The 27,509-nt window shown below is 37.1% G+C and overlaps 1 protein-coding gene across 2 annotated transcripts in view; it reads right to left on the bottom strand.

Moving 5' to 3' along the window:
• Nucleotides 1-27,509, bottom strand: part of MAGED1 (MAGE family member D1) — a 70,351-nt gene that overhangs the window by 16,847 nt on the left and 25,995 nt on the right. The window contains exon 1 of one of the 2 annotated variants that reach the window (XM_061178534.1): nt 20,628-20,706. The exons of the other annotated variant lie outside the window; for it this stretch is intronic. The gene's annotated coding sequence lies outside the window, so the exon portion shown is untranslated. Of the gene's footprint in view, nt 1-20,627; nt 20,707-27,509 lie in introns of those variants that run through there. 2 annotated transcript variants of the gene reach the window in all.

Here is a 27,509-nt window from a genome sequence, read left to right as displayed (position 1 = left end):
AATGGCTAAGACTTTTCCAAAATTAATGAAGACAACAAATCACAGGTCCAAGAAACTCAGAGAACACCAAGCAGGTAAATACTAAAAAATTTACACTGAGGAACATCATATTCTAACTGCAGAAAACCAAAAACAAAGAAAAAATATTGAAAGAAGACAGAGGAAAAAAAATTCTAAGTATACTTATATCAGAACAAGGATAAGAATTACAGAAGACTTCATCAGAAACCATGCATGCAAGAAGAGGGTGGAGTGAAATATTTAAAATGTTAAAAGAATAAAATCCAGTGACCTAGATTTCTATGTCTAGCAAAAGTATCCTTTAAAAGTGAAGGAGATATAAAGACTTTCTCAGACAAACAAAGACTGAAGGAATTCATCACCAGTAGATCTGCCCTGCAAGAAGTGTCAAAAGATTTTTCAGGCACAAGGAAAATGATATAGGGCAGAAGTGTAGAACTACATAAAGACAGGAAAAGCATCAGAGAGGGAATAAATGAAGCTTTCCTTCAAAGAGGAAATCAAAACTACAACTATAGATATTCTGGGATGCTTTAATCAAAGGAAATTTATGCAATACATTTTTCCATTATTAAACAACTACATGCAATTCACAATAGAAATATTTCAACCATAAACATATAGCAAGGATAAAATAAAAGGATGAATTAAGTTATGGCACACAATTAATAAACAAAAGAAGATGTATTAATATTAGACATAGTACTTTAAGGCAAAACATTCTAGATTAAAAGTTCACTGCATCATGTAAACAGAATAATATACAAATCATAATTTAATAGATGTGCAAGAAGGAATAATAAAACCAAAATCATATCATGCTATTATAACACCCCTTTCTAAGTGAATGATAGACTAATCATTCAAAATATGATTCTTAAAACTCTTACAAAGATACTGTTCATTGAGGCCCAAACATAAAACATTATGGTGCCTCAAAATGAGCATTATGGAATTCTTAAATCCCTCTTCCACGTTTTCTGGAATGGAGGTAACTTGATTTCATCTCTTTCATTTACATATGTGTAAGAATGTAGAAAGAAATTTTAAAGTACTGTATGCTTAAGAGGTGCTATGTATTGTGGTAAGTGCTGGGGAAATAATGATGAGCAAAAACACACATATTACCTGCTTTCAAGGACTAATGGATCTCAGTCTAATGTAAACAAACTGAGCCCAGTCACACTCACACAATTTTAAGAAACCTTACTGAGTTTTTCATGCCAATTTGTATCACGGGACCAGCCAAACTGACATCTCGAGGTTACATCAAATGATTTTTTTATAAACTTAAATAGGTTACACCTTCCTTCATACTCCACATTTCCCTTCCAGTTAATTCCTCGCTCCCACCACCTAGCAATTAATATTCCATTAATAAGCAGAAGGTTACCAGAAGAGACAAGAGGAAGAAGCCTGCAAGTAGAACTTCCACAAAGTTTGAGGATATTTGATATTTTACCAGATGATCTTGCCATAAGGGCTCTTGGTATCTTGTGACACACAGGCCCTCTATCATTTGTATTGGCAAATCCAGAGGTATATCTGAATGTTCTCATATACCTGGGATATGATTTAGCTCCATATGTATCTTTTAATGTTCAGCATCAATATAAAACTTCTAAACCACCTAATTTGAGAATCACAAAGCTTTAACGACAACTATAACAGGGAGCTGGGCTTAGACAAGTCATCACATACTTCAGCTTTACGGCATTTCCTGATTTCATTTTATGAAACAAGGATAATCTGAAAAGCACTGGGATACCATACCAACTCCAACACTGTACACACACACGCACATGCACAATGGTAAATGATATATTCCACCTGAGACTGTTTTTTAGTACATGATGTTACATCACAATTATTTTGACATAACATTTTCCATGACATTAAAAAGCCTTTGCAAACTTCCTTTATAATAACTATGCAATATCCAATGATATAAATTTACCTATGACTAATTAACAAAAGTATTATTTCTATTTATTTTTGTTCATTAAATTATCATTGTGGTGATTTTTTTCCCCACAAACTTCGGTGCGTATTTCAAATTATTTTCTCATGGTATATTATTAGAAATGGAATTACTAGGTCAAAGGTGTATGAACTATTTTAAGGTTGCTATTCAATAATACCAAAATGCTTTCCAGAAAGATTTTGATCAATACTAGTAATGTAGAAGAGGTCACATGTACCTCTGATAGTGTTGAGTGTTTGCTTGAAAAATATTTTCCAGTTTGATAGACAAAATGATATTTAATTGATTTAAATTGTATTTCTTTCATGATTAATGAAGTGGAACACACTTTCAGTGTTTATTAGACATTTGTACTTCTGCTGTGAGAGTTCTTTAAATATTAAGATTATTAACCTTATATCTAGCTCATTTGCTGCAATTTATTTTTTAGTTTGTGGCTTGCCTCTTAATTTTGTTTATGAATTCTTGATCTAGGAAAAAATGTAAACCATTACTTTCTTTTCCATTGTCATTTCCTCTATATTTTTAATGCTACAGATGTCCTTCCCAATCCAAAAGCCAAATAAATATTCATTTTTCTGGAAATTAATTTGGAAATGTGTATTTAGGACCTAAAAATACTTTCTCAGTAACTTACCTTTCAAGACTATGCTCTAAGTGGGAAATGATAAAAATCTGAATTATTTTGATGATTTTCATGACCGAACCATGAAGTATAAAGTAAGAAAACACAATACAAATTCAGCAGGATATTCACTGGGACTTTTACAGTTGCCTCAGAATTTTGGTTAAAGCCACATAGCTAAAAAAAAAAAAAAAAATGCCAAGTATCCCCATATTCTAAAGAGAGCCACCAAGGAGTCCTGAACACAATCCAATAGGGCTTAGGCAGGGGTGGCAGACTACTCATGCTACTGATACTTATTCCATTCCTTCTCAGCCCAAATGTACTTAGAGACTAGAAAGAATTAGAGAACAATTTACAGTGTTGTGAGTCCTTGGCTTGGGAAAGAGTGTCTTTCCCTCCCTTGAGGAAGGGAAGGGCATGCGACTCCCTTGCCAAAGCCATGTGAAGAGGGATCCAAAGAACCACTTATAGAGATTGGGGGAATCTGCATGAGATAAGAAGAGAGGGGAGTATTTTATCACATTTTGGAGAGTCAACAGTTTCCCTCCAGATTGGAATTTGATGATTACTAAGGTTTGACTTGCTCCTAAAGACCTCTCTACGTTGAGTGCATTTCTATGGCTTCTCTTCACCATGTATTCAACTACACTTAATAACTTTTTTTTTATACTGAAGTATAGTTGATTTACAATATTATATTAGTTTAAGGTATACAACATAGTGGTTCAATATTTTTATAGATTATATTCATTTAAAGTTATTATAAAATAATGGCTATATTTCCCTGTGCTGTAGAATATATCCTTGTGGTTTATTTATTTTATACATGGTAGTTCATACCTCTTAATCCCCTACCCCTCCCTCCTTCCCTCTCCCCACTGGTAACCACTAGCTTGTTCTCTGTATCTGGGAGTCTGTTTCTGTTTTGTTATATTCATTCATTTGTTCTATTTTTTAGATTCCACATATAAGTGATAACATACAGTATTTGTCTTTCTCTGTCTGACATTTCAATAAGCATAATACCTTCTAGGTCCATCCATGTTGTTGCAAATGGCAGACTTTCATTTGTTTTTATGGTTAATATTCCATTGTATTTATATACCACATCTTCTTTATGCATTCATCTGTTGATGAACACTTAGGTTGCTTCCTTGTCTTGACTATTGTAAATAATGTTGCTATGAACACTGGGGTGCACATATCTTTTTGAATTAGTGTTTTTGGTTTTTTTCGAATATATACCCAGGAGTAGAATTGCTGGATCACATGGTAGTTCTATTTTTAGTTTTTTGAGGAGCCTCCATACTGTTTTCCATAGTGGCTGCACCAATTTACATTCCCACCAACAGTGTAGAGGGTTCCTTCTCCTCCACATCCTTGCCAACATTTGTTATTTGTGTTCTTTCTGATGATAGCCATTCTGTCAGGTGTAAGGTGATACCTCACTGTGGTTTTGATTTGCATTTCTCTGATGATTAGCGATGTTGAGTAACTTGAACTCTGGTTGAAAGATCATCCATGATCACTACATACATAGGGTTTATCTCTGCTGATGAATTTTCTGATGTTAACAAGATCTGAAGCCTGGTTAAAGGCTCTTCAATACTCTTTGCACATGTTTTCTCACCATAATGACCTTCTTGGTGACTTATGATCTCTGAAGTTGGACTGAAGCTATGATCATGTGACCCACATCATGGGCTGTCTGTCCTATGTATAGATTCATCCTAATGTAGGACAGTGTCTAAGATTAGAGCACAGTTACTCTAATACTTACTATAGTATTGGAAGCTCCCTGGCTGGGAGCCAATTCTGTGAGTATCTATCCTAAGGCTTAAACATCTATCCTTTGAAGGGAGGTTAATCTGTCTCTTTAACCTGTCTTTACACTCAGAAGTTTCTTAAACTCAGAGTCATGAAGAGCTATCCTTGGAATATGTGGTCACATTCCCCGTGATCCAAAATCTTCCTCAAATCCTTGATTTTGAATAAATTTCTTGTTCTTTTTCAGGCTCTTTCTCCTCATCTGATAACACAAATTTTTGAAGTACAGCTATCACTTATATCTGATACTTGGCAATAGTGAGGAAACCAACCAGCTCAAAGGAGAGGAGAGGAAGAGTAAAGAAGAAGAGAAAAAGGAAATGGAAACGAAAATGGAAAGAAAAGAAAGGAAAGAATTCTTAAACAAGTCTCCACCATATAGCTTCCTAAGAGGCAAGCTGGAGACTCGATTTACCCTCCAACCTGACAAAAATACTAAAAAAAGGGAGGACAAAAAATGTGAAATAATTGTTTTCAAGACACTGGACATCTGGGAATGAAAACCAGTGATCCCTGAGAGATGAGGGAAAATGAGGTGAACCTTTAAAACTTGGGGGAGTTTCCAGTTTGTAGTGCAATGAGGGAGAATGCAGTCAAAGTCCAGAGGATTCACTCAGTTTAGGTGACAGAGATGAGACCAGGAAGACCAAGGTGGCTAGAGTTCAGAGAACAGAATACCAAAAAGGAGAGCGCTGCACTTAGGGAGAACTCCAGAGACCTTTGAAGGATTGCCATAAAATATTCAGGAGAGTACTGATTAGTGAATGCATATAAAGAAATTATCCAAGGCTGGGAAAAGAACCACCTGAAAGTGTTAGAGGGAACCAGTGTCAGAAGCTCAGACACGTCTGGGGATCATGCCTGTTCCCACCATCCAGAGCAGAAAAACTCAATTCCTGAGGCATGGGGTATTCAGGTGGGCTTGCCTCAGTAGGCTGGGATCATTTAGCAGAACAATGCTGCGGTCCTGCCTAATAAATCTTAAAAGCAAGGCCTGAAAAAGATTTAACTGCTTCCAAGTAACTGCTTCTCTCATAATAAAGCTCAAGAAGATGTATAATAATACAATAATAGCACCAAAAGGTAAACCTTTATACCAAAATTTTACCAAAAAGTAAAGTTCATAATGCCTGGCATGCAATTAAAAAAAAAAAAAAACTCAGGCATACAAAGAACCAGAAAAATGGGACCCATCGTGAGGAGGAAAGAAAAAGTCAATCAATCCAAACTGACCCAGAACTTACACAGATGCTATATTTAGCAGATAAGCACATTAAAAAAGTTATTATAACTATGTTCCATATGTCCAAAAGGCTAGAAAAAAGAATGGTCATGTTAAGTAGAGAAATGAGATATATTTAATAAGGTGCAAATCACAGGCTTAGTGATAAAAAGCAGAATAATTGAAAGAAAAAATACACTGGATGGAATTAACTAGGAAAGATTAGTGAACTTGAAGACATAACAATAGCAAATATTCTAAATTAAATAAAAATAAAAATTTAAAAACAAACAGCACATAAATGCCCTTGTTTATGCTGTTTCCTCTTTTGGGAACACTTTCCCCCATCCCAACCATCCATCCATCCTTCATCCAGTTAACTCTGAATCTGCCTTCAAGTCTCAGCTCAATCATCACTTCCTCCGTCTTTCACCTCCCTGAGTAGATCAAATCCTCTTTAAACCTACTCACAAAACCCCGTACTTCCCCTCCACAGCAGTGTCAACTTCACAAAAATTTGGTCTGTGATTAATGTCTGTCTTCTTCACACGACAGTAAGTTCCATGAGGGCAGAGAAAACATGTTTATTTTTGCCTACTATGATATCCCCAGCAACTCAAACTGTGCCAATCATATAGTGTTCCTGTACCCTGAATACTGTGTCTCTCACCTCTGGGATTTTAATCTATTAATTATACCCTCTCTCCCATATCTTCAACCTCTTTCTCTACTGGCTATATCCTACCCAACATCCCTTTTTCTTACTAAATAAACCTTGATTTTTATTATGGGTGATAATGTTCCCAATTGTAAACATATTTCCCAGACACCCTTGCAGACAGTGGTGGTCATGTGTCACAGTTCTGTCCACTGGATGTAGATGGAAATTGTTGGGTAGGATTTGGGGGAAAGCTCTGTATAAAGGAGATGAATTCTACTGACAAGGTATTTTGCCCTCTCCTCTTCCTCATCTTCCTACCTGGAACATATAAATGATGGCTAGAGTTGCAGCAGCCATCCTGCAACCATGATGGGAGCCACATGCTAAAGATCATGGAATAACAACAAAAAAATATGTGGTACCTGAGACACTGATGAAATCATGGAAGTCCTGGGCTTTATACCACTGGATTTGTTTTAGTAAGATAAAGATATCCCCTAGTCATTTTAAGCAACTTACTTTTCAGATCTCTGTTACTCATATCCAAATGCAATTCCAAATGCCTATCACAAAACATGAAATCTCTCTCTCTCTCTCTCTGACAAACACACACACAGAATCTTTAATACACTATCTCATTCATACATGATTCCCTCTATGACTTATATGATAATGACTATGATTTATGATCTCCACACACTGTCCCAATTCTCCAAACTATCACACTAACCCACACACTGTCTTTATTACTCCCATTTCTGCACATACATTATCCTATCCTGTACTATCATACACACAAGTGTCCATACAGTACCATGACACCCACTGTCAAATACAAGTACCTCTAATCAACCTCCATTATCACACACACCATCTCCATCACTCAGTCACATCTACCATTACTCAATCCCTACACTATCACACAGTGCCTATCCATACCCACTAACATACATACAGTCCACATCCCCACTATAAAACCTCCATCATCCTCCAAAATTCCTTTCCCACATGCTCATGCCATCTCCATATCATACACACTCACAATCAATAACCACATCACCTCCATTCTCACACATTCTTTTGCCATTCCTCACTGACACTCAGAAACTGCATTTACCTATCACACACTTTATTCAACAACTCCACTCAGACACTCATGATTTCCATGCTCTAAGTTATCGTAAGTATTACCATTCCCCATTGTCATGCATGCTCACTGTACCTATCTGCCCCCCACTAATTGATACACTTCTTATTGCCCCCAGCATCACACACTCAAACATACAAACACACTAACCCTATCACTTCCACCATGTACCTATCTTCTACCATCACACTACATTTTCCCCATTCCACCCACTGTCTACGTCCTCCTATTATTGCTTGAAATGCCCCATCCACATTTTCAAACACACAAGCATCCCAGTGTCTCATTAACATCGTGTCCTTTCTCACTATTTTCTCTCCCTCCCTACTCTTTCACACAACCATACATATGCACAATTCTCATCTTCCACAGTATGACATACACTGCATCCCTATCATTATCACATACTTTCTGATCTTGTCCTGTCACTATCATTCACATTGCCCCTGACTTCATTTTCAGTGATTTCATACCATCCTCCACTATTATTCACACCGTCCCCATTGCCACCATGATCACACATACCTTGCTCACATCACCCCCCACTATCCCACTGTCACTCAATACCCTCCCCATCTCTGCATCAAATACACAGCTATCATCCACAATTTTACACATGGTGCCCATCCCCTGCAATCTTTCTCATTTTCTCTCTCTTTTTTCCCTTCCCTTCTCTTCTCTCCTGCCCCCATACCAAATACTTTCCCAATATGTGGGTATTACATGAATGCAGATATAGTAGGGAAATTTCTTACTTGAAGCTTCATTTCAGAGCTTTAGTAAGTAGAGGAACAGACCATGCTCAAAAGTTACAATATTTTGTGTTCCCACTTTAGCTAGTTGTAAATGGATTCCTTTTGGTACATTTGCCTTTAAGAAGCATTTCTTCATGTTTTGTTACTGCATTCAGATGAAGTTTTTAAATATTCCATTGATATGACTTTAATATGAAACTATGCAGTTATGTGCACTATACTTAAGTCTTCCTAAAATATCCCAACAGTTTTTTTGTGAAGCTAAAAGCAAAATTGTGATATTTTTGGTACTGAAGAGGATAGACAGGTTCAAGCAAATGGCAATACTGAAGATATCACTGAGCTATGTTAGATGGAATGCTTAATCTTTACTTCTCATGTTTCCATGTGGAAGAACTTCAACTAGACTAACACTCCTGCTTTTCTGTCCATGGGAAAAGAAATGAGTTATATGACTAGTATGTTTAGGAGAAATATCTGAGTAGGCTTGGCTTGGGCCCTTGCTCTCTGCTTCCCTTTCAGGAATCTGTGTGCCTATAGTGAACATGCATTCTGACTGGCTCCCTGCCATACAATAAGGGGCCTACTTTGGCCTGGAGTCTTGTGGTTTTGCAGTTGTCTGGGTAAATCTGCCTAATTCTGGGGTCCACACTAATTGGAACTCCACACTAAAACCATCTTCTCCAACCAGCTTTATTAGTAATGAAGATGATGTTTTGATCTCCATCTATCTGATTCCTACATTTATATTTTAATTGGTTTTGAACCTAGGCAGGGAAGACAAGTGTTATTTATTGATCCCTTACAATTCCCACACGATGTAGACCACTGAAATCATGTAAATTCTCTTTACTGGCTTTATCCGTCTTTTAACACAAACAGGTTTCTAGGTGGAGTTTGTTTTTGATTAGCACTTAAGATTGCTTAGAACTCTTTCATGGGATAGGGTGGCAAACCTTTATGTGAAATACTAGAAAGGAGTTAGATATTCATCCAGATGTACGGAAGCCTTACTAGAGAAAGACAGATTATACATCAGTGAACCATTTCTTAAGGGGTAAAAAACTCTTTTAATAAAAAACTAGAATTTAGTCTGATAGGATGTTCTTGTTAACAAGTTTTCTGGAAATTTATACTCTAACAGTCATTTTAGCTATTTCTTTTTTTTTCTTTTTGCTAGCTAGCTTTGTGCTAGCTTTTGAGCCCTTGCATACAAACTTAAATACTGTGCTTGTCTGCTTATTAGTGAAATAACACCATTTCAGAGTACAATTTGTGTCCAAGGTAACTAGGCCCAAATATTGGAATTTTCAGTTTTTACCCTAGGACAATTTGTGTTGTACAGAAATGCCAACTGTTCTCTGGAAATAAAGCAGTGTGAGAACTGGACTTCACATGTGACCTCTTTTGCATAGGAACACTTTTCATACTTGCACATAGCTGGGTGTTCTAGTGGTACTGACCCAAATACAACAAGGTCAATACTGCTAATCCATTAGCAGTACTATTTACAATTACCAAGATATGGAAGCAACCTAAGTGTTCATCAACAGATGAATGGATAAAGAAGATGTGACATATATATTCAATGAAACACTGCTCAGCCATAAAAAAATAATGAAATTTTGCCATTTGCAGCAACATGGATGGACTTGGAGGGTATTATGCTAAGTGAAATAAGTTAGACAGAGAAAGATAAATACTCTATGATATCACTTATACGTGGAATCTGAAAGATAAAACAAACTTGTGAATATAGCAAAAAAGAAACAGACTCACAGATATAGAGAACAAATTAGTGGTTACCGGTGGGGAGAGGGAAAGGGGGAGGGGTGAGACAGAGGTAGGCGTTTAAGAGGCAGAAACTACTAGGTATAAAGTGAATAAGCTACAAGGATATACTGTACAACACAGGGAATATAGCCAATATTTTATAATAACTATAAATGGAATATAACCTTTAAAAATTGTGAATTAGCATATTGTACATCTGAAACATATATTGTACAGCAACTCTACCTCAATTTTTAAAAAAACCACAATGAGATATCACCTCACACCTGTCAGAATGGCTATCATCAAAAAGTCTACAAATAACAAATGCTGGCAACGATGTGGAGAAAACAGAACCCTTGTACACTGTTGGTGGGGATGTAAATTGCCACTATGGAAAACAGTATGGAAGCTCTTCAAAAAACTAAAAATGGAACTACCATATGATCCCTCTGAATTCCAGACAAGATTGATTCATTGACTAATTCATTTATCCATTCACCTATCCATTCATTACTTTATGGTGCTATATGTTAATCTAATCAATACATTTAATAAGGACCTGTTACGGTCTGGCACTGTTCTAAGGCCCTTGAGATATATCAGTGAACAAAACAGACAAAAATCCCTGCCTTCATGAAGCTTACATTATAAAACATACTTAGGCATACCCTGATCAAATTCCTGAACTCAAAGAATAAAGAAAACATCTTACAAGCTTACAGATAGAAAGAAAAAATTATCTACAATAGAAAAATTAAAGCCAGACAGGCAAAGAACTTTACACAAAACTTCATGATCTCAATCACTAATTTTCCCAGAAATGGCTTTACTAAATTCTCAGGGACGCTGAAGTCAGTCTTTGACTCAGAACCTATGTTTTCCTAGGACACATTATCTAACAGGGGCAATACTACCCTTTTCTCATGCAATTAGATGTGTGCTTTTCAATTTTTTAAAAATTAACAATATATTGTTTAGGGACATACATATAAGGTGATAAAACTATAAGAAAACCAAGGGGATTGTTAATACAAGAGTCAGGGAGAAGTGTTATCTCTAGATGGAGGTAGACGGGAGGGGTGATTGGAGAAGGGCACATGGGAGGGGGGGCACTAAGGTATGGCTAATGTTCTATTTCTTGTCCTGGCTGGTGGGTTTACTGGCATTATTTTATTCATATTATTTTAAATGTAAATAATAATTCATTCATTCAACAAATAATAAGTGCCCATCATGTATCAGGCATTATTCTAGGCACTGCGGACACAGAAATAAATTAGATAAAAATCTCCGTCCTTATGGAGCTTGCAATAAAATTTTCCAGAGCTTAAGCACAAGAACATACACACTGAAAGAGTCTACCAAGTGTCCAGTACAATAGATACACAAATATCCACACATCACCATGAAATTTCAGAATATCAGTGATAAAGTAGAAATTCTAAAAGTTTCCAGGAGTTGGGGGTGGAAATAGTCCAGATTGGAACAGGACAGAAAGCTCTAGAAAGGGGATTTCCAGAAAATAAATTTTCTGGATAACCTAACTTACTTGAGCATGTTGCAAAAACCCAAACAAAAACAAAAACAAAACAACAGACATACAGATTAGATGGAAAAGATAGTAATATATAAAAAATGCAGGTGAAAAGCAATTATTAAATCTAGAATTGATAAAAATGTGTACAAGAAAAATGTAATCACAATTCACTATTGGTCTCTTTAGTGAACAATGCACACACAATAATGTAAACATTATCATTAAAAATGTATGCTATAACTATATTAAAAGGATGGAGAAGGGAAGTAGGAGAGGAAAAGTGAAAGTTTAATCTTCATCTACCACAATGGGAAGTCAACAGCTAATACCTGAAATAAGTAACTCAAGAAATAATAGTATAGCTGTATTGTTTAGAATTATTGAGATAAAAATCAAAATAAATAGCTAACACATTTCAAAGTTGGTTACTTCAGGCATTTGAGCCTGGTGAGTGTGGGGAGGTGAAGCTAAATACTGCTATTTTTTGTTATGACTATATATTTTTAAGCCATATATAGGCCTTATTATAATATAGAATATATTGTATCTAAATATTATACTTACTATAATAAAAATACAAAATAGAATATACTTTCATTATAAAGGGAGCTAGTTAATTATAAAGGAAAGGGATATGATGAGAACTGGGATTTACTGAAATTAATATGGCCAACAGAATAGATCAAGAGGTGAGGAGCATATAAATGTAGAAAGTGAAGGGCCCCTTCACTTCATTCACTACATGAATGTTTGCCTTTTATTCTTTTGCAACTTACGGAAGTGGGTGTTCCAAATTGTTCTTAAATTGTAGCAATAGTGAAAGGGGAGTTTTACACTTGAGAAGTGACCACCAGAGGACCTGGTAGCCCCAGTCTCACAGGTAGAGTAGAATTGGAAATTATGGGTCCAAGATAGTCAGAGACAGGGGAGACTGAAGACAGGAGAAGGGAAGTTTATTCTGGGAAAGAAACTCAGACTGCCACAAGAGGGCACAACAAGAAAGTAGTATTTCCCCTGGTTCCCCTCCTACCTTTCCTGCTGCTCATTCTTAGCTTTTTTGCCCCCATCCCCACTCCCAAATGCCTGTATTTCTGAGATTCTGCCCCACCCCCACCTTTTCTCACTCCACACGCTCTCCTGGGGCAAGCTCATTCATACCTTAATTAAAACCACCACTTCTACGCTTGATGACCTCCAAATCTATCTGTAACCCCACTTGCTTCACAGCAGAATAAATTCCTGACTGCTTACTGGATACTTCCTCTTGGGCATTCCAAAGGTGCTTCAGACTTTGACTGTTCAAAATTGAACTCATCATTTTTTCCCCTCAAACCTGTTCCTTATTCTGAGTTCTCCAGCTCATGGAATGGCTTTTACATTTCAACCACCCAAGGCAGAAGGAAAACTGAAGATCATCCTAGATTCTTTCCTCTCATCGGCCTCCCTATATCCTCCAGTCAGCCACTGAGTTCTTAATTTTTCACGTACATGTATTCTAATTTCATTCCCACTGCCTTAACTCAGGCTTCAACGTCTCTCCTCTTTTGTAATAGCCTCTGAACTGGTCTCCCTGTACCCAGTTCTGTCTTCTCCAGTCTATTCATCAAAATCTCATCCACCAGACAACTGATGAGGACATACTGTATAGCACAGGGAACTCTACTTAATGCACTGTGGTGACCTAAATGGGAAGGAAATCCAAAAAAGAGGGGATATATGTATGTGTGTGGCTGATTCATTTTGCTGTACAGTAGAAATGGACACAGCATTGTAAAGCAACTATACTCTAATAAAAATTAATTAAAAAAAACTCATCCACTGGATATTTCTAAAATGCAAAACTGATCCCGTTAATCCCTTGACTAAAATCCCAATATCTCCCCACTGTTCTTAGTATAGCATTCAAGGCTCTCAATCATCTGGCCACTATCTTCTTCTCATTAAATACCTTCTCACTTTCTATGTTTCAAGTATACTAACCATCTTGAATATACCATAAATATACTGAAAACATTGAATTATTTCATATAATGTGTCTTTGCTCATACCACCACCGCTTGGAATGACTCTCTTCTATTTCTCAGCCCCAACAGTTAAAACTGACAACATCTACACACCTTTCAGGACTTAAGCATTAATTTCTTTCTGGAACGCTCTCCCACCCAACAGAATTAACTATGTCCTCCTCTGTGTCTCTAATGTATTCTATATAGACTTTTATCAAGCATCTGTGATATTTTGCTGTGTAGATTTGTTTATGTGTCTCTTCTACTAATATCAGCTTCTCTAGGACCAGGAACATATCTTTTTCATCTCTCTATTCAAAATATATATCACAGTGCCTGGTATAAAGAAGATGCTTAACAAATGTTTCTGAATAAATAAAAGAATCATCATAAGGATGTAATATATGAGGCCAGCCTGATGCCAATCTCCTATCTATGGCAGACATCAGTAATCTACCATAGAATTGTCCCCTTGCACCTCAGAATCATTGTCAAGCTAGCATATTATGAAAACCGATTTCAATCAATTGGAATTGGCACAAGATATAAAATTTATTTCTTATCCTGGAATGTAGGCTGTCACAATGGAGTGCCTCAGTAATTACTGGAGTTGATCTAAGAGAATTAACATGGGACAATTAACATAACTAATGGCAGAGTATCTCCCAAACACTCTGCAACAGTATGTTGTAGCAAAAATTGGCATCAGGAGGTAAATTCTGTCTGTATACATCCAGCACTACCCATTGAAGAGACATCTTGTCATCCGAAGAGACAAAACCCCATATATTGGTATTCTGATTTATACTTCAATTTCATCTCAATTGATTCAGAAAATATTCCTCTCTAAGGATCAGAAATATGATAACAAGCAAAGTGCTGCACCTGAGCTACCAGGCATATCACACTTGGAGAAACAATGGATCAACTTATCCTCATTCCTTCTGCATCCAGAACCCCTGGGAAAGTACAGAAGAGAAAAACTCCTTTCTCAAATGGAACAACAATCTATTGGAGCACTGTTTCCAAATCTTAAGACCATAACACATATACAAAATGATAACATAGGTATAGACATGGGGCTATACTGGACAAGACTGTTCATTGCCAGAAGTAACTGGCCTGGAAGCTCCAGGCAAATTGGGCTGCCTGTACAGTGTATTAGTTTCCTATTGTCACTACAAATTACCACAAACTTAGTGGCTTAAAGCAACATAAGTTTATTCTTTTACAGTTCTAGAAGTCGAAAGTCTAAAATGGGTTCACAAGGTTGCATTCCTTCTGGAAGCTCTAGGGGAGAATCCATTTCCTTGCTTTTTCTAGCTTCTAGAGAGTCTACATTTTTTGGCTCATGGTCCCTTTCTTCATCATCAAAGCCATCAGCTTAGCATCTTCTTTCCTCTCTGACCCCTGCTTCTGCCCACATATCTTCTCTCTATAACTCTGACCCTCTTGCCTATCTCTTACAAAGAGCCTTGTGATTATACTGGGCCCACCCTAATCATCTAGGACAATCTCCATATCTCAAAATCCTTAACCTTTTACCATTTCAAGTAACATATCAGGTTCATATTCAGGTTCTGGGAATTAAGACAGACATCTTTGGAGGTCCACTATTTAGCCTACCATTTGCAGATTGTGCAAGCTTTGCATCACATGATTCTGCAGGGTATCATTCACACTGTGCACATCATAGATATTTGCATTTATTATGACAATTTTCTGGCAGGTAGTAATAAAATGTTTTGAGGAAGAGATACCATATTCCAATTCACACAAAGGTACCATATGACTTAGCAGAAGCTCATGGTCTAAAGTGATTAATATCTCAACACAGCTGTAAAACACTGGGGTCGGGGAGCTCTGTATTATAGAGGGTTGAGGCCCTGGCAGAACTAAAAAAATTATAGCAAACATTCATTAAGTGTGTACTATGTGCCAGGCACTACACTAGACACTTTATAACCCTTAAAATCCCTTGAATCTTTACAACTTGTTGTGGTATTAATATTCTGACCTAAAAAATGAGCAACATGAGACTCAGAGAGATTTATTAAATATAACCAAGGTCACACAGCTAGAAGGTGGTTAAGCTGGTAAATAAACCCAGGTATAGCTGATTCTAGAACATAAATACTTTTCTGCTGTACCATGTTGCCTCTTTTTTTTTTTTATTCTTTTGGCCGTGCCACGCGGCATGTGGGATCTTATTTCCCCAACCAGGGATTGAACCCATGCCCCCTGCAGTGGAAGCGCAGAGTCTTAACCACTGGACCACCAGGGAAATCCCCATGCTGCCTTCTTAAAGTGAGAGGATATAAAAATCAATGTATTAGAGTTCTTATACCTTGGGTTTCTGGAAGTCACACTGATCTGTCAATGCTAAGGCACTGAATATTCCTATGGCAATTTCAAGCAGTAGTTCCTCTGAATACTGGGTGACAGACAAGCAACCTATGTCTATACCCATACCGGGAGGAAAATCATTCCATATACCCTAGTTTCTCCACTTCTTATCAGCTAGATTTTCTCGGTTTATTTTGGCTTTTCTGGTTATAATTCCTAAAATGATCTGGAACCTTTCCTGAAGCTTCCAGCACACACATCTGTCTGGCCTCCATTCCTCCTCAGTCTTTTTTAGAACTGGACAATTCTCCCTTATTTCATGATGATGAAACTGACCTAGCCAATTTCAGAGCCTACACCATGAGAAGTGGTTATGGTGAACATTTGAGAAGAGAATCCAGTTATTAATGAAATCTTTCAAGTTTGGAGGTGATCCCTATTCAAAGCGATAAACTCTTTATAACCTTTACTCCATTTTCTGGAGCTCAATGTGGAGTTTCTGGGAGTATTTACCAGATTCCAAAACTGACTGAAGGCTACCAAAACTCACTGCACTGAAGAGTGAATTGTGATTTCTGGAATGAATCACTTAATGATGAATAAAGGCTAACAAATCTCTGAAGATTTACACATTGCCAGTATAAACCCAGAATAATTAAACTGTCTAGGATTCAAACCCTGGCTCTTCCAGTGATAGCTGTGTGACCTTGGGAAAATTCTTCCATCTCTTTTTCTTGGTTTCTTCACATGTAAAACAAGGATGAGAGTTCCTATATTATACGATTGTTCCAAGAATTAAATGATTAAACAAACTATGTAAAAGTTCTTATAGTAGTAGTATACATGGTAGGTGTATAATTATATGCAATAAATGGAAAGTATTTTAATTAACTTTTATTATGAATCCTTTTTTCATTTTTACCAAGATCTGATTTTTCTCACAAAGACCTTTCCACAGCATTACATTAATCAGATTCCTGTACTGTCTAATGCTGAGCAAGATTACACTTCAAATTGAAGGCCTTTCTACATTCACTGCACTATGAACTCACTGATACCAAATAAGGCTAAATCCTAAGGAAAGCATACTCATATTTTTTACATACATTGAGGGTCTTGCCTTTATGAATCACTTAATGATAGATAAGACTTAGCCTCTAATTGAGGGCTTATTCATTCTAGTAGTTTCTCTCCACTATGAATTTGCAGATGATAAACAAGGATCTCCTTCCATCTCCACTATGAATTTTCTGATATTCTATAAGGACTCATATCAACAAAGCCCCTTTCCCACATTCATTACATGTATAAGCTTTCTTTGCACCATGAATTCTTTTTTGGCTTAATAAGATCTGAGCTAGATCTGAAAAGCCTTCCACACAGGCATTGCAACCATAGAGGTTTTTCTTCCCTTGGAACTCTCTCATATTTCAAAAGAAAATGTCTGAGCTTGTCCTGAAGTCTCTCCCAGTTAATACCCTCATAGGGTTTCTCTTCACTATGCATTTTCATATGGTGGAAAAACCTTGATTATTCACTGCAATTTCTTTCACATTGGGAAAGTTTCCCCACCCTATGAAACTTCTGGTGTTGAAAGAGAACCGAGTTCTGCCTGAAGGCCTTCCCACATTTTTACAGCCATATTAATTAATAAGTTCTCAGGTGTGAATCCTCAGATGTCAAATTAAGATCGGCCTCATGACTAAAAATTCCTTTATATTCATTACCTTCACAGGATTTCTCTCTAATAGAGTACTCTGAGGCATCAACCTTGAACACTAACAAAAGACTTTTAGACACTAATCATACATGTAGGGCTTCTGTGCATCAAAAATTTCCCAGTGTCTCACACATTCTAAAAACTTTGCAGAGTCATAGTCCTATGAACCATATCTCTATGCTCTTTCTCCTAGGGGCTTTTCTCATATAACAGACATCTAGCTCAGCCTTTTCTCAGCCAATGCACTCTCAGCCTTTCTCTTCAGTAGGATTATTTTTATAAGTGGCAGTATTGTGCCCGCAACAGACTTGCCTGGAGAAAGGAATATGTTAGATTCTTCCCTGCCAAGCCTTCTTGCAGCCTATGTCATCACATGCCAAGTCTTCTCCACAGAAGAGACTGACCAATTGGTCTTGGATTCTGGATCCATAATATTCTTCGGAATTTGGCTTTTTCTGAGATTTCCCTCATTGAAATAGATCCTACTCTTAGTCATAAGCTTATCATCTAAAATGATAGATCCTCAAACATAAATGGGCAAAAAACATAAGTAAACCAGTCACAAAAAAGGAAATATAAAAAATAAATGCATGAAATATTTTACCTTATCAGTCATCAATAACTGTAAATTGAAACAACCATGTGAGATTAACTGTTCCTCTCATTCTCACCAAGCAGTTTATATGAGTGCATGTTTGACTGTTGTCCTTGCTGGTATGAATGTAAACTGGTAAAAACCTCTAGAAAACAACTTTCCAGTGTGTAATTATGAGCCAGAGAATAGTCGTACCTTTTGAGCCAGTAATTACTCTTTAAACAATCTACCGAACAAAATGGCCAGATATGCAAATAAAGATTCATGTACAAAACGATTCATTGAAGTATTTTTATTAGTGAAAAAACGGAAACACACAAAATATCCAAAAACATGGAAATGGTTAAATAAATTGCAGTATACGCTTATGATGGGATATTACGCAGCCAACAAAAATGTTGCCCAAAATTGTTACTGACAAGGGAGATTCTCATGTGAGATAATTTTTAAAGAAAGCAGGTTTTAGAGGAGAAAGCATGGGTTTAATTGTGTCCCTTTAAAATTCACATGTTGAAGTCCTAACCTCCAGTACCTCAGAATGTGACTGTATCTGGATATAGGACCTTTAAAGAGGTAATTTAGTTAAGATGAGATCATTAGGGTAGGCCTTTATCCAATATGACTGGTGTCCTTATAAGAAGAAGTTAGAACATAGAGACACAAAGAGGGAAGACCATGTGAAGACACAGGGAGGAAAAGACAGCCATCTACGAGCCAAGGAGAGAGGACTGAGAAGAAACCAACCCAGTCAACACCTTGATCTTAGACTTCTAGGCCTCAGAATTCTGAGGAAATAAATTTCTGCCATTTAAGATACCCAGCCTGTGGTACTTTGTTATGGCAGTCCTAGCAAACTAATACAGCAGGATACAAAATTGTATATACTCAAAGGAAATATATCAATTAGTTAATACGATTTATATCTGGGTAATGAAATGGACAATTTTTATTTCCTTCCTTATAAAGTTTTGTTGTTCTCCAAAATCCTCACGATGAGCATGTGTCTACCTTTATAATACAAAGTATGCGAAAAAAAAAGATATAGATATCCATAAGCAAACAAAGAATAGACAGAAAAAACACATATAACTTTTACTTGATGAAATGAAGCTGCCAAAATGAGGTAGAAAGAAAATTAGTTAGAAAACTAAGGTCTGGGGACTTCATGGCTTTGTCTCATTTTTAGGTGGCCTCCCAACTCAGGGAGAGAGGGACTTGGAGAAGCAAAGTGATGTGAGGATGACTAGTTTGTTTGGAGGCTAATGGCAGAGACAACGAAAGAGATTCAACTGAGTGGAAATGGGAAGATGACCTGAACAAAGGAGGTGTTGAATGTGTAGAACTAAGAGAGAAAAGCAAGGATTTGGAAGAAGGGAGACAGCAAGAGATTCATTTTCAGGGCACTGAAGAAGGGGAAGCAATAGAGAAGGGAGAAGTAACTGGGCATGCTAACAAAAAGGTAACCAAAGAGAAAATAGGAAAAGAAAGATTCTCTTTTGCCTGATTTTATGGCACCCACCAGATGGAGAGTTTGAGAGGGGTATAGGGGTTTAGAATATGTCACCCCAAAATATGCCATATTGGCACATTGATTATTTTGAATTAAAGGTACTTGAGAACCAGCTGGTGCAAGAACAATACTCTGACACTCCTTTGTCCCCCTGAAAGCAGGAGAAAACTTTCTCAAGAGAAAGATATCCTCCCTGTACCAGAAGGGTAGAAGGCATCCTTATCACCAGAGATAGGGAATTTAGGGCCCGAGAAGGCTGTACAAACAAACCTTGTTAATTCTTTACTATTTACTATTTCTAGGCCAAACCCCTTTGCCTTGTCGATTCTTCACAAATACATTGCTTTTTTAATCTACAAGGTATAACAGCTCTCTGCTCTGATCACTTGAGTCTCACATTTTTGTGGGACTCCTGTACATACAAAATTAAATTTGTTTTTCTCCTGTTAATCTGTCTTATGTCAGTTTAATTATTAGACCAGTCAAAGGACCTATAAAGGAAGAAGGGAAAATTTTCCCGCCCCTACAGTTGCAGCAATAAAGACAACAACTGCTACAACTGTTTAGTAAGCATATACCAAGCACAAACACTCACTGAAATACTATATTTCACATGGAAACCTTGAGAGATAGGTATTATTATTACAAATGTATAGATGAAGAAACTGATGGTCAGAGAGGGAAACTGAGTTACTCAATATTTTAGAATTAGTAAGTAGGGGAACTGACAGCCAATTCAAGTATGCCTGGCTCTTAAGCTCCTGTGTTTTCCACCATGCAAAGGGGCCTTGTGGGCATTCACCAACCAAAATTCCAAAACTATCCTAACACTATCTAATAAAGCTGTAAGTTCACAAGTCCCTCCCTACCTCATTTTCCTTCCTTTGCTCACCTAAGAGGATTTCTTTCTGGGTTCTTTTGTCCTTAGCTCTTTCCAAATTCAGCTGGGAATTTATTTTGGTCTTTTGATGTGGAAAATCCTGCAGTTGAAAAGGAAATAAAAGTTTGTGGTTAGAGCTGGGGTACTGCATGTCCCTAAAATCAGTTCAGAAGGGTACAGGGGGGGTGATGGAAGGGGGTTTCTTACTTATTAGATGTTTTAGAACCAGGCAAAGGTCTTGTGAAAGAGGCATAGAAATGCTTGTGTTCCCAAGAGCCACGGAGAGGGCGCTGACCTTGAGGGATGAAAACCTGATAAGAAAAACACAAGTCATTTACTCTCCATGGATTTGTTCCATAATCCAGGAACAAAAAACACTGGAATCCAAAGGTTACAGTGCACTGAATTGGTTAAGCGCATAGGCTTCAGGGTTGAACAGCGCAAGGCTAAAATTCCAATGTTACTTCTTACTTGCTATTGGACCTTGGGCAAATATCCTTACTTTTCTGAACACTGGATGTGTGCAAAGGGAGTGTTGCCTGCCATTCCAGTAAACAACAAATGTTGCCAGCCATCAAGTCAGCAGCCACTGCAGCCGCCCCCCACCCCTCCCGCATGGTGCGCCCTGAAGGGAATTCACGATGGAGAAAAACAGGAAGCATTCTGTGCTGGGGATACTGGCCCTAGACAGTTATAAGATGCGTATCTAAGGAATAATTTGAGCCCGGACTCTTGCATCTTCCCATACATAGAAAAGTACTAAAATCGTTAACTTGAGATGTCTATTTTTGTGATTAGCAGTAATATTTTGATGTTCGACTACATTTTTTTCCAGCAAAGAACTCCTATATACCCTGTCTCCTCCCTCAGTAAGGTCCCCGAATCAAACTTAACTCCCTACTTTTAGGTTGTACATATTTCCTCAGCCAACAAATCTTTCCTCTATAAAATAAAGAAAATAAAAACCCAAAAGGTAATGAGACGTTCTGAGCCTAAACCTAATCTCAAAAGAAAATGAAAGAGTTCTAGGAAAATTTGCTAGTTCTGCCCCCCAGCTTGTTTGGACAAACCCTCATGATAAAACAACTAAAAAAAATCTTGGTGAAAAAGAAGTAACAACTACTTGAAAACAACAAAAAGACAGGGCAATAAAAATATGGAAATATCAGAGCAACACCATGGGAAAAGGGGAACCTAGAGAAGTAAATATAAGCTGAGAGGCAATCCCCCCAAAATTTAACTTTCTATATTTCAGTTGCCTTGAAAGGCAAAGGAAACAGATAAAGCCCAGAACTACACAGAGTAGGAAAACTATCAGGAGACCCTCCCTACAATAAGCTGGGACCCCAAAGACTACCATCTCGGGGTAGGATGAATGGGAAGCAGGTCATTTTGTAGCTCAGGTTGAACTATAGGACTTGCCCTGGGATCCTTGAACCTTGAATTAGACAAAGAAGCAAATCAACAGGATCAGCTGATAACAGAAAAGACTTCAAACACTGGGATTAGCAAACACAAACCATAAAATCAGTATTTTACCATGGATAAAGAAATAAGTAACAAACTTAAAGATATTTCCAAGCAACAGGAAACTGTAACAAGTGGTATATCATAATTAAACCTAATCAACTTAAAAAAAAATACAATACCCCAAATGAAAAACTCAAGGGAGAGCTTTAATCAGGAGATTAGGAAAATAATTTGTGAAAATTTAAAACAAGTCAGAGGAAATTAATAAGAGACAAAAGATGGAAAGTACAGAAGAGTGTAAGAGACTCAAACTGCTCTCATTCACTGAAGCAGGTGTCAGGATTTTGTAAAAGTGATCACACTGAATCTTCACAACTACTTTACGAGGCACAAAATATATAATTTCACTGATAATACAGAAAATCCTTTTCAGACCTTTCTCCATTTCTACAAGCAAAATTGGGCTCCAGACCTGCTTTTTCTTTAAAAATAGCTAGTGAAATTCCAGAGCCTAACTTTACAAATGCAAATGTTCACAATCAACAAAAGGAAACTCAAAAAGAGATGTGGGCTCTGTACTCTCTCCCTACAGCCTTGGAGGGGTGGAAACCATTTTGCTTCACAATTATTTCAAATAATCTAAATTTGAAAGATGTTAAATTGAGAATTTTAATGAGAATGTCAATCTTGTTCTCTTTTACAATATGGAGACTTATGAATATTCATAACTGCTACCAACTAATTCTATTCTCTGTTAATACATATCTTTCCTTAGAAGTATTATTTAAAGAAAGGCATTTTATAAGACTCCTGCAACTTTAGACATTGATGCTTTTTTCTATGAAAATAACCCACAAAAGAAATGTGTAATTCTAATTAAGTATCTTATTTGGTAATTCATTAACCTGGTGTGGTAGACTGAATAATGGCTTTCCCAAGATGTCCACATCCTGATCCTGTGAGTATGTCACCTTACACGGCAAATGGGACTTTGCATGTGTGATTAAGGATCTTGAGATGGAGAGATTATCCTAAATTATACTGGTGGGCTCAATGTAATTACAAGAGTCTATAAGAAGGAAGCAGGAGGATGAGAGTCAGAGAAGGAGATATGATCATGAAAGTAGAAGGTCAGAGTCAGAGAGTTGAAGACGATATACTGGTAGATCTGAAGATAGGGAAAAGGACCATGAACCAAGGGAACGCCGGCAGCCTTTAAGAAGCCAGAAAAAGCAAGGAAACCGATTTCCCCCTAGAGCCTCTGGAGGGAGCTCGGCCCTGCCAACACCTTGATTTTAGGACTGCTGACCTCCAGAACTACAAGATAATAAATCTGTGTTTATTATCTCTGTTTGCCACAATTTATTACAGCAGCAATAGGAAACTAATACATCTGGTAAAGCTGAAATTGCCATCTCTATATTTAAAAACAGATTAATACTTCTAAGACCATTCTGACAAATTAGGAAAAGATCATTGGCACTTTCCTCTCTACCCATAGGCATGGATAAACAAATATAAATCCATGATTCTGCTGGATTTACTAAATAACAAATACTTTGAGAGGATATATTTCTTTTAAATGAACAGTGTCATGATTTCTATTTCACCAGTGAGAAAAATGAAACCCCTAAGGTCAGTACACTATAAGCTAGGATTTAAACCCCTGTCTACTGGCTACAAAGTCCAGTATTATTTCACTACATCTTGCTGTCTCTCAAGCTGCTTGGGGTGTGATGAAGACAGGGTAGAACATCTAAATGTATTCCTCAAACAACCCAGAGCTGCACAAAAGACTCCATGTTTGTGAGATACTCTACCTTCTTTGCTTTAACTCGATGCTCTCACAATAAGTAACATGCTGTTTTCTTAGTTTGACTTCCCAAGTACCCCAAATGACATACCCTAGAGAGAGGACCTGAGTGTTCTCGCCACAAGAAAATATTAGTGTGAGACGTGTGTGCTTTTCTCTCTGAATCTATCTTAGTCTCAGTAAGTTAATTTGTATTTGTTCATCACCAAGTTTCATTTTAGCATTTCACAAATGCTAAAGACCAAATCCTGGACAGTAGTCAATTAACTGAAATACTACCACCCTGTAGGCTCTTTTATTAAGTACTGTTAAAATTTCCAAATAAAGGTAATTTCCTGTCTTTGATGACTTCTAAAGTATTTATGTGTCAAACACAGCTCATTAGAGCATGAGGCCTCAGAGATGCTCAAGTGAAATTGTTTCAGAAAAGAATTCTACTTTACTTTATACACAATGATATCAACTTACAGAGGTATAAGGACTGAAAGGGAAAAATAATTAGTTATTCACAAATTACATTAACAAACCAAAACCACTTTGTGATAATTCACTGAGCTGTACAGGTATAATTCATGTACTTTTAAGTATGATTTACATAAATGTTATATAAAAACTCAATAAAATCTACAAACAAGCAATTGGATCTAGAGAAAGAGGTTAGTAAGGTGAATGGATCTAAAAACTATACATCAGAAACAAGCATTCCCATATACCACTCACAATGAATTACAAAATGTAATTTAAAAATATTAGTGAGAGCAACAAAAACTATCAGTACACAGAAATATACCTAACAAAATATGCATGAGACCCTTGCAGAGAAAATTATAATAAACTTTTTTCAAAGACGTTAAAAATACCTAGATAGGGCTTCCCTGGTGGCGCAGTGGTTGAGAATCTGCCTGCCGATGCAGGGGACACGGGTCCCCTGGTCAGGGAAGATCCCACATGCCGTGGAGCGGCTGGGCCCGTGAGCCACAGCTACTGAGCCTGCGCGTCTGGAGCCTGTGCTCCGCAACAAGAGAGGCCACGATAGTGAGAGGCCCGCGCACTGCGATGAAGAGTGGCCCCCGCTTGCCGCAACTGGAGAAAGCCCTCGCACAGAAACGAAGACCCAACACAGCCAAAAATAAATAAATAAATAAATTTTAAAAAAAACCTAGATAAAAGGAGAGATAAACCACGTTCATTGTTGTAAAGATGCCATTTCTGTATCTATAATATATAACCAAAATGCAGTTCTAATCAAAATTTCAGTTTCTTAGAGACCATATTAAGCTTATCTCAAAATTCATATGGAAAAGTAAAAGGCAAAGAATATACTTTTTTTTTTCCAAAGAATATACTTTTGAGGAAGAGTTAAGGAAGGGATCTCTCCCTACCAAATATTAAGATGCATTACAAAACTATAGTAATTAACAGTGTAATACTAGTATAGAAATAGACAAATAGAACAGTGGAAGAGAACAGAAAGCCTAGAAACAGATATATACATACATTACAACTTGGTATATTATAGAGACAGCATTATAAATCTGTGGAGAAAGAACAGACAACTCAGTAAATAGTCCTTGAACCACCAATTAATCATTCAGAAAAAAAATTAAGATCTCTACATCATACAGTACATAAAAATAAATTCCAAGTGAATCATAAACCTAATTGTGAAAAGAAAATTATAAAAATTTTACAGGAAGATACCGTAAAACACCTTTATGAAATCAAGGTGAGAAAGAATTCCCTAAACAAGATGCAAAAAACATGTCATAAAGAGAAACTGATAATTTCATGGGGAAATGGAAGTAGCTGCTCTTCCATGAAGGCTAAGGTGATCAATATTATAGCATAAACTGAACCATTTATGAAACTATTTCTATTTGCCCCCTTTCCCTAGCTCTTCTAGACTAGAGTGGCCTCTCAACTGCTCATTTCTTCAGGTACTTCCCAGCTCAAGGCTAGATGACAGACCCAGGTAGCTACCGTACATGGTCTAAATGACCACCTGCTCTCTGGTCCCCACACTCAGAGGATTCTCAGCCACTGCCAGATTAACTGCTACTTCTATGGAAAATTAAGTTCTTACCATGGTGCCTTCCAGGAGGCCTTCTCTGAGCCCCGGGGTTAGAGATACCCTCCTCCATATTTCTAATGAAAGCACCACACCCTGGTCTCTCTGTCATAACACTCCCTGTTGTAATGTCTGTGTCTATCTCACCCACCAGACTCAGTAGAAAATATATCTAATTCAACAACATGTCCTCATTATGCAGCAAAGAGTCTATATCACTACATTTTTTACTTATTTTCTTGATTGATTAATTAATTAATGGTCTAGCTAACTTTTCTAAGGCTTGAAATCAATCTATCTTCCCCACGGGTATCCTAGCACTTCTGACATTCTCAGACTATGTATGTTTTACTCTCTCACCTTCTATAACTTCCCTCTTTCTTCACTCATACTTCGTGTCTACCAGGGCCCTGGGAAAATATTTTTCTGATAACCAAGAATACAGAGGGAATGAAAAGTAGCAAGCCACGCTCATTGCCTCTTGAAGCTATCAGTTCACTATTCTCCTTCCCACCTAGAATCTTTCCTTTGTGACCTCCAGGATCCCCCTCCTTGAAAAATAAGCTTACCACACCCTTCAGTGATGTACAGAACACCCCCTTCACCTTCTAGCCATAAATGAAATAGTTCTCTCCTGAGCCTGCTGGTTCTCCCACATCCCTGGTCCCAAAATTCCCAACTGGTAAACGACACACACTGGTATGTGAAACCTCTCCATAACATGCTACTCAAGCAGTTATCTGTCAGATGGACATCCTCAGGTGGCTTGCCCTGTGATACAGAGCAGAGCCCAACGTGTTGTAAAAGATAACAGGGTCCTATACTAACTGTATTGTAGGACTACACTGTAGTGTTCAACTGGTAGTAAAGAAGGATGATGTTTTCTAGAATAACTCTGCCTTGTGAGTATGTATGGAAATGCAGCCAAGAGCATTAAACAGATTGACACAAATAGAAGCCAAAGGATGAAAGGACATCAAGTGGAGAACCACAATAAATATGCCACTGTTTTCAATATCTTGAAAATTCAAATTCTCAACATGCATAGAGAAAGCAAAAATAATAACAGTAGTAAAAAGTAAAGAAACAGCGAACTAAAATACGAAATAAGCATCTCTTAATTTTAAATATGCTCTAATATTAGTGAAATAAATCAGGTCCAAGAAGTACATTAAATACTAATTTTAATTAAGGTTTGGAATTATTTATTATTCCATTACTAGTTTTAAAATTAAAAAACAATACATATGTATAATATTTCACACCTTCATATAAAACATTTTGTCAATTTTCTGAAAGTTGATAAACTCATGCAATTTTTGATCACTACAAGTGTATTTCTACAAAATTCAGGAAATTAAAGGTGTGCCATAAACAAACATAAGATGAGACTCTAGGAAGCAATCCAAATGCTTACCCAGCCATCTTCACTTCTAACTGGCCACAGAAATAAACCAACCAAGGTTCTCAATCTTTGAGATTTTGGGAAAGAAACAAACAAGCCAGGGCCCTCCCTAAGGAAAACACTCCCTAAGGGACAGAC

This window comes from Eubalaena glacialis, chromosome X (assembly GCF_028564815.1).
Source record: "Eubalaena glacialis isolate mEubGla1 chromosome X, mEubGla1.1.hap2.+ XY, whole genome shotgun sequence".
In the NCBI taxonomy this organism is placed as follows: Eukaryota; Metazoa; Chordata; class Mammalia; order Artiodactyla; family Balaenidae; genus Eubalaena; species Eubalaena glacialis.
This window is presented reverse-complemented; position numbering and strand designations above follow the sequence as displayed.